The 12,735-nt window shown below is 38.5% G+C and overlaps 1 protein-coding gene across 19 annotated transcripts in view; it reads left to right on the forward strand.

Moving 5' to 3' along the window:
- The window catches only part of TLN2 (talin 2), a 416,400-nt gene that overhangs the window by 197,112 nt on the left and 206,553 nt on the right, over nt 1-12,735 (forward strand). Inside the window, exon 4 of one of the 19 annotated variants that reach the window (XM_048219865.2) lies at nt 11,780-11,866. The exons of the other annotated variants lie outside the window; for them this stretch is intronic. The gene's annotated coding sequence lies outside the window, so the exon portion shown is untranslated. The remainder of the gene's footprint in view (nt 1-11,779; nt 11,867-12,735) is intronic. 19 annotated transcript variants of the gene reach the window in all.

Here is a 12,735-nt window from a genome sequence, read left to right on the forward strand (position 1 = left end):
GGAGAATTGATAGAGATGCCATTTCTTTCTTGCTTTCTCTTTGTGCCTCCTGATAGAGGGAGTTCATGAATTTTGGGAGGCAGCTAAGCAGGGAATTAGGTAAGCAAATTCTTTATTTCCACTTTCGCCTTGTATTCATAGAATAGTAATGTTTAATAGTTGCGGTTATCCTTGAGATAAGTGAAGAGGCTTGCCACATACAGAATCATATTGTAAAACATTGATTTCTGCTTTTTAGAGGCTAAAACAAAAATTGAACTGCTGTGCCTCAGAGACATTATTTTAAAAATAGAGCCATGCTGAATGCATACAAAGGGTTTTGTCTCTTAGACCAGAATTACCTCTGTTTATTTGAATTTTAAGAATTGGTTATTTTGCCATTACAGTATTGTCAAGTACATTAATTTTCATTGCTTTTTCCAATTTCTCCAAGTTTTTGTTTTTGTCTTTTGTTTTTTTAAGAAAGCATCTTGTTAAAACTTCCAAAGCGAATGAATTTTGTTAGGTAGTTTTCAGCTTGCTTATTTGGCCCTCTCAATTCTTTCCAGGTAGAGATGACATTGTTTCCTGTGCCTTGTGTCAAGTGAAGCTTTGAAGTATTTAGCATTGGGTTTGATCCATTAAGATTCTGACTGTGCTGCAACTTTAGTTTTCATTAGAGCAAATTATAAAAAGGGTGAAATCATACACGAACTATCAACGTGGAAAGTGGGCATTCTTCTTTTCTATCGTCCTGATGTAGAAATCAGCATTTCACACTTATTGTAGCATACTAAGTGTCTTTCTACTCAGAAATTAACAATGATGCTACTTGATAGTCATTGCTCTATTTAAATCTCAAGTTGCAATTACTTGGTCTCAGTAACAAGGTGAGGACTCTAATTTCCTTTCTTTTACTGATAATTCACTCTATACTTCTGGGCTAAGACAAAAACGATTGTAGTTTTCAAACTGTTCACATACGCACGGAGGCGTCCCTGGCCTTTGAAGCGGCACATTCAGGTTTTACTGCGTTGTCACCCTAGAGTGGCTTGTAGAAGCAAAACACCAAGTAGACAATGCTACGGAAACAGGAACAAAAGTTGGAATGACGTTAATACTTAGAACGTTGTATACATTAGGCTTTCAATAAGCATTTGTTGAATTAAATGGAATTATTGTAAGTATATATGAATTATTGTGGAGGCCATATGCTTTCTCCAAGTCTGTCCTAAAAGATTTTTCAAAGGAAGGTCTGGATGTTAAGTAAAGTCTTGCTGTCTGGTTATTGTAATCAAGATCCAGGATTAGAAGAAGGGTTGGATGTTTCTGTGTACCAAGTATGAGGAAAAAAAGTTTGACCGTCAACGTAAATAGACAATTGATCTTCCACTCATAAACCCTTGTTCAGTGAGGCTAAGTAGATGGTAAGCGACCAGGGTAGAGGAGGGTCTGGTTTTTTAGAGAGAGCTCTTCAGAGGAGTTTTTATGTGGAAGCCTCTTGGAGGGCCAGTCAACTAGTAAGACCAAACACTAGAGCTGAGGTGGCTTATTGCTTACAGAATCAGAGCAGAGTCCTGGGTGGCCTTAGGAGAATCGGTCTTAAAGTAGTCGTAATTCCACAGCACCAACTTCTCTCTAGAATTCCCTGTCCTGATGACCTGCGTGGTTTCCCCAGACAGTCCTGGTGACTTAACTAGCTGGTGGTATATAACCTTCACTTTGACATTTTCCATATCAGAAATTTGGGTGGTGGACCAAAATGTAGGTAGACTTCATCTAGACTCTACCACTTCCTTGGTGTCACCGACTTTATGTGGTCCCTGGATGGCATAAATGAGACAAACAAGACATGCCTGGCATCTAAGTGACGACCAGTATGTGGTGTTCCCATCTCTCCATGAGATGGAGCTTCCACGTTGGCCACACGTGACACTTGCTGAGATGATACTGATTTCAAGGAGGAATCCTTCTCCTAAGAGAAGAACCCTGAGCTGAGCTTTAGGACTGGTGTTACCAGTTGTGACTTTGGTTGTTACAATATGGTTGCTCCATATTTTGGCCTGCCTTCCTTTATTGATGTCTGCTTGTTCTGTGGGGTTTCTCTTCTCCCCAAATGAGGCATTTTCTGAAGTTTTCCTGAAATTCTGAGAGAGGTCTGCATGAGGCTAAGCTATGAACTGAGGGCATGGTTTTGTTTAAATTGCAACATGGTGGGTCAGAGCAGGTCTTAATGAAGTATTGGTTCCCTTGAGAATAAGGGATATATTGATTTTGTGTATTTTCTACTCACCTTCTCACATCTTTCCAGATAGGCTTTTCCATACATTATGCTTTTCTTCACTTTTGTAGTGTTTGGAGGACACCATAAGAGGTAAATATTAGGCTATTAAAAAATAAAGAGCCAGGCAGCCGATAAAACAGAGTTCTAATCCACTTAAGCCTTGAAAAAATCCCTTAGAAAACACATAAACATTCCAAAAGGAATTGAGGATGCATAGGCCATTTTAATACCTTTTTAATCTTAACTTAGAGAGTCTCTTCTTTCTGTGTCTTTGAGGAAATTTTCTGTTTATCTTGTGAGGTGGTCGTCCATTGTGTAATAGACATAACGATTTATCAGAATGGTCAAGATTAAATCTAGTGTCACAGAAGTGTGTGCCCCTATTGGAACATTTTATTAGCTCTGTTGGCTCCAGCATGTTTGACGACCACGACATCGTTGTCGTCGTCTTCCTTTTTTTTTAAAGGCTTATGTAATTGAATTACTTCACTCTTAGAAATTGAACCACTTTCTGGGAAACTGTCCTTATTTCCAAGCTGGTAGATTACCTCTTAGGGTGAGGGATTGTGTCTTTGGTATATTTATATTATATATTAGGGGTTGGCAGAGCGCAGGCTATATTACTGGTATTCAGTAACTGTTTAGTTAATTGATTTTGATAGTTTTAAGGTGGCGTATCCCTTAATAACTGAAGTCTTCTTTCCACTTCGCTAGTCATTTGAAAATCTCAGAGTGCTGAACTCCATTCCAGTGCTCAAAACACTGAATTGCTGTAGTTACTGAAGGGGATTTCAAGCTCGTCAGGGAAAATTCAGTTGCTATTTTCTCTCCTTGTTTATAATTAATCTAAGGTTTGTAATTCTCTGGCCTTTCTCCCCATTTCCACCATTCAGTGAAAGTGGAGAGAAAGCTCTTTCTTAGGTTTAAAAGCTGATAAAGAATAGGGTGCCTGGCTGTCTCAGTCGGTAAGAGCATGTGACTCTTGACCTAGGGGTTGAGTTCAAGCCCCACTTTGAGTGTAGAGTCCACTACAATAAATAAATTAAAAATAAAAAGCTGATAAAAGACTACATTTGGACCAGACTATATATAAAAAAACAATTCAAAGTGGATCAAAGGTTCTAAATGTAGGAGCTATAAGACTACAGAACTCTTAGAAGGAAATGTAGGTGGAAATCTTCATGACCTTGAAGCAGGCAATGATTTCTTAAATAGGTTACCAAAAGTATAAGCAATGAAAAGGAAAAGTAAGTTGGACTTCATGAAAACTAAAAGAACATTGGGGCATGAAAGGACACTGTCAAGTAAGTGAAGAGACAATGTATAGAATGCGAGAAAATGTTTGCAAATTATATATCTGATAAGGCTCTAATCTCAGGAATATAGAAAATACTCTGATGATTTAACAACAAAAAGGGAAATAATCTTTTAAATGAGTAAAGAATTAGAGCAACTGTTCTCCAAAGAAGATACTCAAATGGTCAGTGAGCACATAAAAAGATCCTCAGCATCATTGGTCATCAGGGAAATGCAAATCAAAACCATAGTAAGATACTACCTCACATACCAGAGCGGCCCTAATAAAAATGACAGACAGTAACAAGTGTTGGGGAGAATTTGGAGAAACTGGAATCCTGTAGATGTCTGGTGGGAATGTAAATGGTGCAGCTGCTTTGGAAAAAGAGCTATCTTTCATTCAAAAGATGAAACATAGAATTACCATATGATCCAGCAATTCCATTCCTAGGTATATGCCCCAAAGAAGAGAACTTTAAGAGTTGTATCTGATGAAAAAATTTTTTTAAAGATTTAATTTTTTAAGAGAAATTTTAAATTCACAATAAAATTGAGGGGAAGGTACAGAGATTTTCCATATACCCCCTGTTCCCACACATGCACGCACGCTCCCTGCCCCCATTATCAACATCACGTAACAGAATGGTATGTGTATATCCTTTTTTGCCAAGGATAAACCTACATCGACCCATCATAATCATCCAAAATCCATACCTAAAAAATTCACTTTGATGTACATTAAATCAGCTTAGATAAATATATAATGACATATATCCATCATTGTACAGAATAGTTTCACTGCCCTAAAAATTCTTTGCTCTATTTAACTCCACCTTCACCCTTGCAACCACTGATCTTTTTATTGTATCCCTAGTATTGTGTTTTCCAGAATGTTACATAGTTGGAATCATACGGTATGTAGCATTTTCAGTTTGGTTTCTTTCACTTAGTAGTATACATTCAAGGTTCTTCCATGTATTTTCATGGCTTGATGGCTTATTTCTTTTTAGTGCTAGGTGATAATCCATTGTCTGGATGTACCACCGTTTATTAATCCATTCCCCTCCGGAAGGCACATCTTGGTTATTTCCAAGTTTTGGCAATTGTGAATAAAACTTTTATCAGCATATATGTGCAGGTTTTGATGTGGACATAACTTTCCAACTCCTTTGGATAAATACCAAGGAGTGTGATTGCTACATTGAATGATAAGAGCATATTTCATTTTGTAAGAAACCTCCAAACTGTCTTCCAAACTGGCTGTACCGTTTCGCATTCCCACCAGCAATGGGATGAGAGTTGTTGTTTATCCACATGCTCACCAGCATTTGGTATTGTCGGTGTTCTCGAGTTTGGCTAATCTAATATGTATGTAGATGTATATCTTGTTTCAACTTAGATTTCCCTGATGACATATACCATGGAGCATCTTCCCTTTTTTTTTTTTTCCAAGATTTATTTATATGAGAGAGAGATGGCAGGGCGCTGGAGCCTGGGGGAGGGGCAGAGAGGGAGGGAGAGAGTCCTTAAGCAGACTCCCCGCTGAGCGCAGAGCCAGTGTGGGGCTTCATCTGAGATCATGACCTGAGCTGAAATCAAGAGTCAGACACTTAACCACCTAAGCTACCCAGATTCCCCTGTGGAGCATCTTTTCATGTGCTTATTTCTCATCTGTAGATCTTCTTCTGAGATGTCTGTTAAGATCTTTGAGCCATTTTTTAATCAAGCTGTTTGTTACTGAGTTTTAAGAGTTTTCTGTATATTTTGGATAATAGTCTTTATCAGATGGGTCTTTTGTAAATATTTTCTCCCAGTCTGTGGCTAGTCTTCTTAGTCTCCTAATATTGTCTTTGAGCAGAAGTTAGTAATTTTTATGAAGTCTAGATTATCAGTAAATTTTTTCATATATCATGTCCTTGATGTTGTACCTAAAAAAGCATCACCATACTCAAGGCCTTCTATGTTCTAGGAGTTTTTCAGTTTTTGTTTTTTTTTTTTTTTACATTTAGGTCTATGATACATTTTGAGTGAAGCTTTATGAAGGGTGTATTGTCTGTTTCTAGATTTCTCTTTTTATGTGGTTATCTAGTTGTACCAACACCATTTTTCCTTCATCCAAAGATGAATTGATTATATACTTGGGGGTCTATTTTTGGGCTCCTTCTGTTCCGCTGGTCTATGTATGTATACACTGTGAAAGGATCCCCTCATTGAGTTAATTAACACCTTGATCACTTCACGTATTTACCTTTTTTATTTTTGTAAGAACATTTAAGTTCTACTCTTTGAGCAAATTTCAGTTATGCAATACTGTGTGATCAGCTATAGCCTCCATTAGACTCTCACACCGTGTTCATATTTAACTGAAAATGTGCACCCTTTTAACCAAACTCTCCCTATTTCCCTACCCCCAGCCCTTGGCAACCACTCTTCTACTGTGTTTGTATGAGTTTGACCTTTCCCCCCCCTTTGAATCCATGTGTAAGTGAGATCATGTGATACTTGTCTTTGTCCGGTTTATTTCACTTAACATAATGTTCTTCCAGTTCATCCATACTGTTGCAAATGACAGGATTTCCTTCTTTTTAAGACTTGAATAATACACCATTATGTACATATATATACCACATTTCTTCATCCATTTACCATTTATGAACACTGGGGTTGTTTCCATACCATCGCTATTGTGAATAATGGTGCAATGAACATGGGAGTGCTATAGTAAGTCTTGAGGTCAGGTAACATCCACTTTGTTCTGCTTCAATATTTTATTGGCTATTCTGGGTCCTTTGCCACTCCACGTGACGTCAGAATCACTTTGTTGATATCCATAAAATAACTTGATGGAGTTTTGGTAGAGAATGCCTTGAATCTATAGATCAAGTGGAGAAGAACTGATAACTGAAATACTGAGTCTTCCTATCCATGAACATTGAATATCTCTCCATTTATTTAATTCTTTGATTTCCTTCATCTGTGTTTAACGCTTTTCTTCATGCAGGTCTTTGATTTATACCTAAGTATTTCATTTTGGGGGAGGTGCTAACGTCTATGGTATTGTTTTTAGTATTACTTTTCCCTGCTCATTGTTGGTATATAGGTAAGCAGTTGACTTTTTATATTAACCTTATTTCCTATGACCTTGCTATAATTATTAGTTCAATTTCTTGTTAACTCTTGGATTTTCTACATAGAGGATCATGTCATCTGCAAGCAAAGTTGTTATTTCTTCCTTCCCAGTGTGCATACCTTCTATTTCCTCCTCTTGCCTTACAGCATTAGCAAGGACTTTCAGTGCACTGTTGAAAAGGAGTGGCGAAAGGGGATATCCTTGTCTTTTACGTGATCTTAGTAGAAAATCTTCAAGTTTCTCACCATTAAGTGTGGTATATCACTCTTTGGTTTTTTGTAGGTGATCTTTATCAAGTTGAGAAAGTTCTGTTACTACTTACTGACAGTTTCTATCATGAATGGGTATTGGAGTTTGTCAAATGCTTTTTCTGCATCTATTAAAATGATGAGGTGATTTTTCTCTTTTGGTCTATTGAAGTCAACCAGTCTAATAGGCAAGAAATTTGAGGAGGCCAAACATTTTGAGAGCTCAATGAGGACTTGACAGTGCCCTCCCTGGATTTTTTTTTTATAATCATCTCACCAGATTTTCACTCTTTCCCACCAACCCAGTCAGGCTGGTAGAACTTAGCCTTAACAACATTAAAATCATATCTCTCAGTAATCAGTCTTAATGTAAATGGTTTGAACCATCCCATAAAACGCCACAGGGTTGCAGATTGGATAAAAAGAAATGACCCATCCATTTGCTGTCTACAAGAGACTCATTTCAAAACCAAAGATGCATTCAGACTGAGAGTAAGGGGATGGAGTACCATCTTTCACGCAAATGGACCTCAAAAGAAAGCTGGGGTAGCAATTCTCATATCAGATAAATTGGATTTTAAACTACAGACTATAGTTAGAGACGCAGAAGGGCACTATATTATTCTTAAGGGAAGTATTCAACAAGTGGATATGACAATTATAAATATATATGCCCCCAACAGGGGAGCAGCAAGATACACAAGCCAACTCTTAACCAGAATAAAGAGACATAAAAATAAAAATACATTAATAGTAGGGGACCTCAACACTCCACTATCAGAAATAGACAGAACACCCTGGCAAAAACTAAGCAAAGAATCAAAGGCTTTGAATGCCATACTCAACGAGTTGGACCTCATAGATATATATAGAACACTACACCCCAGAACCAAAGAATACTCATTCTATTCTAATGCCCATGGAACATTCTCAAGAATAGACCATGTTCTGGGACACAAAACAGGTCTCAACCGATACCAAAAGATTGAAATTATCCCCTGCATATTCTCAGACCACAACGCTCTGAAATTGGAACTCAACCACAAGGAAAAATTTGGAAGAAACTCAAACACTTGGAGACTAAGAACCATCCTGCTCAGGAATGACTCGATAAACCAGGAAATCAAAAATCAAATTAAACAATTTATGGAGACCAATGAGAATGAAAATACAACAGTCCAAAACCTATGGGATACTGCAAAGGCAGTCCTAAGGGGGAAATACATAGCCATCCAAGCCTCACTCAAAAGAATAGAAAAATCTAAAATGCAGTTTTTATATTCTCACCTCAAGAAGCTGGAACAGCAACAGAGGGACAGGCCTAATCCACGCACGAGGAAGCAGTTGACCAAAATTAGAGCTGAAATCAATCAAGCAGAAACCAGAAGTACAGTAGAGCAGATCAACAGGACTAGAAGCTGGTTCTTGGAGAGAATCAATAAAATTGACAGACCATTGGCAAGACTTATCCAAAAGAAAAGAGAAAGGACCCAGATTATTAAAATTATGAATGAAAAAGGAGAGGTCACGACGAGCACCATTGAAATTGGAAGGATTATTAGAAATTTTTATCAACAGCTATATGCCAATAAACTAAGCAATCTGGAAGAGATGGAATCCTTCCTGGAAACCTATAAACTACCAAGATTGAAACCGGAAGAAATTGATTCCTTAAACAGGCCAATTAATTATGAAGAGATTGAGTCAGTGATAAACAACCTTCCAAATAACAAAACTCCAGGCCCGGACGGTTTTCCTGGGGAATTCTACCAAACATTCAAAGAAGAAATAATACCTATTCTCCTAAAGCTATTTCAAAAAATAGAAACAGAAGGAAAGCTACCAAACTCATTCTATGAGGCCAATATTACCTTGATCCCCAAACCAGGCAAAGACCCCATCAAAAAGGAGAATTACAGACCAATTTCCCTAATGAATATGGACGCCAAAATCCTCAACAAGATACTTGCTAATAGAATCCAACAGTACATTAAAAGGATTATCCATCACGATCAAGTGGGATTCATACCTGGGATGCAAGCGTGGTTCAATATTCGCAAATTAATCAGCGTGATACATCGTATCAACAAGAAAAGACTCAGGAACCATATGATCCTCTCAATCGATGCCGAAAAAGCATTTGACAAAATACAGCATCCTTTCCTGATTAAAACCCTTCAGAGTGTAGGAATAGAAGGTACATTTCTCAATCTCATAAAAGCCATCTATGAAAAGCCTACTGCAAATATTATTCTCAATGGGGAAAAGCTGGAAGCCTTTCCCTTAAGATCAGGAACTCGACAAGGATGCCCACTCTCGCCACTATTATTCAACATAGTACTAGAAGTCCTTGCAACAGCAATCAGACGACAAAAAGGGATCAAAGGTATTCAAATTGGCAAAGAAGAAGTCAAAATGTCTCTCTTTGCAGATGACATGATACTCTATATGGAAAACCCAAAAGAAGCCACTCCCAAACTATTAGAAGTTATAGAGCAATTCAGTAACGTGGCAGGATACAAAATAAATGCTCAGAAATCAGTTGCATTTCTATACACGAATAACGAGACCGAAGAAAGAGAAATTAGGGAATCCATCCCATTTACAATAGCATCAAAAACCATACGTTACCTTGGAATTAACTTAACCAGAGACGTAAAGGACCTATATTCTAGAAACTATAAATCACTCTTGAAAGACATTGAGGAAGACATAAAAAGATGGAAAGATATTCCATGCTCATGGATCGGAAGAATTAACATAGTTAAAATGTCCATGCTACCCAGAGCAATCTACACTTTCAATGCTATCCCGATCAAAATACCAAGGACATTTTTCAAAGAACTGGAACAAACAGTCCTTAAATTTGTATGGAAACAGAAAAGGCCCCGAATCTCCAAGGAATTGTTGAAAAGGAAAAACAAAGCTGGGGGCATCACAATGCCGGATTTCGAGCTGTACTACAAAGCTGTGATCACAAAGACAGCATGGTACTGGCACAAAAACAGACACATAGACCAATGGAACAGAATAGAGAGCCCAGAAATGGACCCTCGGCTCTTTGGGCAACTAATATTTGATAAAGCAGGAAAAAACATCCGGTGGGAAAAAGACAGTCTCTTCAATAAATGGTGCTGGGAAAATTGGACAGCTACATGCAAGAGAATGAAACTTGACCACTCTCTCACACCATACACAAAAATAAACTCCAAATGGATGAAAGACCTCGATGTGAGACAGGAATCCATCAAAATTCTAGAGGAGAACATAGGCAACAACCTCTACGACATCGGCCAAAGCAACCTTTTTCATTACACATCCCCAAAGGCAAGAGAAAGAAAAGATAAAATGAACTTATGGGACTTCATCAAGATTAAAAGTTTCTGCACATCCAAGGAAACAGTCAGAAAAACTAAGAGGCAGCCCACGGAATGGGAGAATATATTTGCAAATGACACTACAGATAAAGGACTGGTATCCAAGATCTACAAAGAACTTCTCAAACTCAATACACGAGAAACAAACAAATCAAAAAATGGGCAGAAGATATGAACAGACGCTTTTCCAATGAAGACATACAAATGGCTAACAGACACATGAAAAAATGTTCAAAATCATTAGCCATCAAGGAAATTCAAATCAAAACCACACTGAGATACCACCTTACGCCAGTTAGAATGGGAAAAATAGACAAGGCAAGAAACAACAATTGTTGGAGAGGATGTGGAGAAAGGGGATCCCTCCTACGTTGTTGGTGGGAATGCAAGTTAGTATAGCCACTCTGGAAAACAGTGTGGAGGTCCCTTAAAAAGTTAAAAATTGAGCTACCCTATGACCCAGCCATTGCACTACTGGGTATTTACCCCAAAGATACAGACGTAGTGAAGAGAAGGGCCATATGCACCCCAATGTTCATAGCAGCAATGTCCACAATAGCTAAATTGTGGAAGGAGCCGAGATGCCCTTCAACAGATGACTGGATTAAGAAGTTGTGGTCCATATATACGATGGAATATTACTCAGCTATCAGAAAGAACGAGTTCTCAACATTTGCTACAACATGGATAGCACTGGAGGAGATAATGCTAAGTGAAATAAGTCAAGCAGAGAAAGACAACTATCATATGATTTCTCTCATCTATGGAACATAAGAACTAGGATGATCGGTAGGGGAAGAAAGGGATAAAGAAAGGGGGGGTAATCAGAAGGGGGAATGAAACATGAGAGACTATGGACTATGAGAAACAAACTGAGGACTTCAAAGGGGAGGGGGGTGGGGGAATTGGATAGACCGGTGATGGGTAGTAAGGAGGGCACGTATTGCATGGTGCACTGGGTGTTATGCACAACTAATGAATCATCGAGCCTTACATCGGAAACCGGGGATGTACTGTATGGTGACTAACATAATATAATAAAAAATCATTAAAAAAAAAAAAAAAAAAAGAACTTAGCCTTAAGAGCATCTATGCCCAGAGGAAAAATTCTACAGACTTGGAATCTCTCATCCCAGATGAAGGTACTTGAATAGCTACTCTTTAATAATCTAAGGCTGGGTTTGTTTTGATATGAATTTGCTTGTTTTTGTTACTGCTCTCTGTGAATGTATCACAAAAAGACTTAATATTTTGGGGGATCTGCATTTGGTTGATGCATGACCTGGTGATTTGAGTTCTACCGTTAACCTTTTTTTGCTTTCTGATTTTTATGTACCATATAACTAAATCAATAAAGAAGAGAATGGAAAAATAGCTCTGTTTAACATTTTGAGGGTGATGGAGTAATGTTGTCTATAAATATTTATATATTCCTGAGAAGATGCCTTTTTCTTTTGACATTTAGACTGACTCATGGAGAGATTCACCACTGGGGAGGAAAGAGAATAAAGAAACTTCCTTTTCTCAGTAAATTTATATGTGTCTTTCAAAGGTAAACAGAAGAGAAGAAAACTCAAAAGGATTTTTCATTATAATAGGTTTTCTTTTTGGAGCATTGAAATATTTAGCCAGGCTTTTCTCATCCAGGATAGTAACCGGGGAAACATGAATGTGTAATTGAATGCTTCCCAAAATCCAAATAGATGAGTTTGGCTTACAGCTTCCTGTGTGTCCCACAGCTTCCCTTCCATCCAGCTTCCCCTCTCTTTCTGCACCTGGTCTCTCCTACTTCCCTTATGCCTCCTTTATCCTAGTCTTGGCTTCAGTCCTGTCTGCCTGAGTCACTGCCTCCCACATTCCTGGTTTGTCAGCCACAGTAATGGATAGAGACCCTCTGGGCAGCCCAAAGCCCAGCTCCAGTAAGTGCTCACCTGCCTTTCCTGGGGAGGGTGGAGGCCTGGTCAGGGAGCTTGGAAGCAAAGCTGTGCTTCCTTGCTTGAAAGCTCCTTGAACATGCTTTCTGCATTTCAGCAATCTGGCAGGCAGGCAAAGGGAAAGCTGTGCTCTTGTACTTGGCTTGAGTTCCTGCAGCCTGGTGTGGAGAAAGTAGTAAGACCTTCTGATCAGGGGTAGGTCTTCAGTGACTAGAAACCAGAAGGTTGATGATTACAAATGTATGAGGCTTGGGGAGTAAATAAAATGTTTTTGAAATGTGGGGCCACGATACTTTAAAATTGAGACCAACCTTGAAAAAGTTGACGTCCACTGAAATAATGGAGTAGAGTGAGCACTCTTCTGTTGAGGGCTCTCATGACCATCTTTGGTGTAGGGGACCCAGAGTTAAAAGGTAGTAGTCCTCTGAGGACTTAATGGCAAATAGTGGGACTCACCGTGTGAATTTTGAAGAGGGCTTGCTCAATG

Source organism: Ursus arctos, unplaced genomic scaffold, assembly GCF_023065955.2.
Source record: "Ursus arctos isolate Adak ecotype North America unplaced genomic scaffold, UrsArc2.0 scaffold_36, whole genome shotgun sequence".
Classification (NCBI taxonomy): domain Eukaryota; kingdom Metazoa; phylum Chordata; class Mammalia; order Carnivora; family Ursidae; genus Ursus; species Ursus arctos.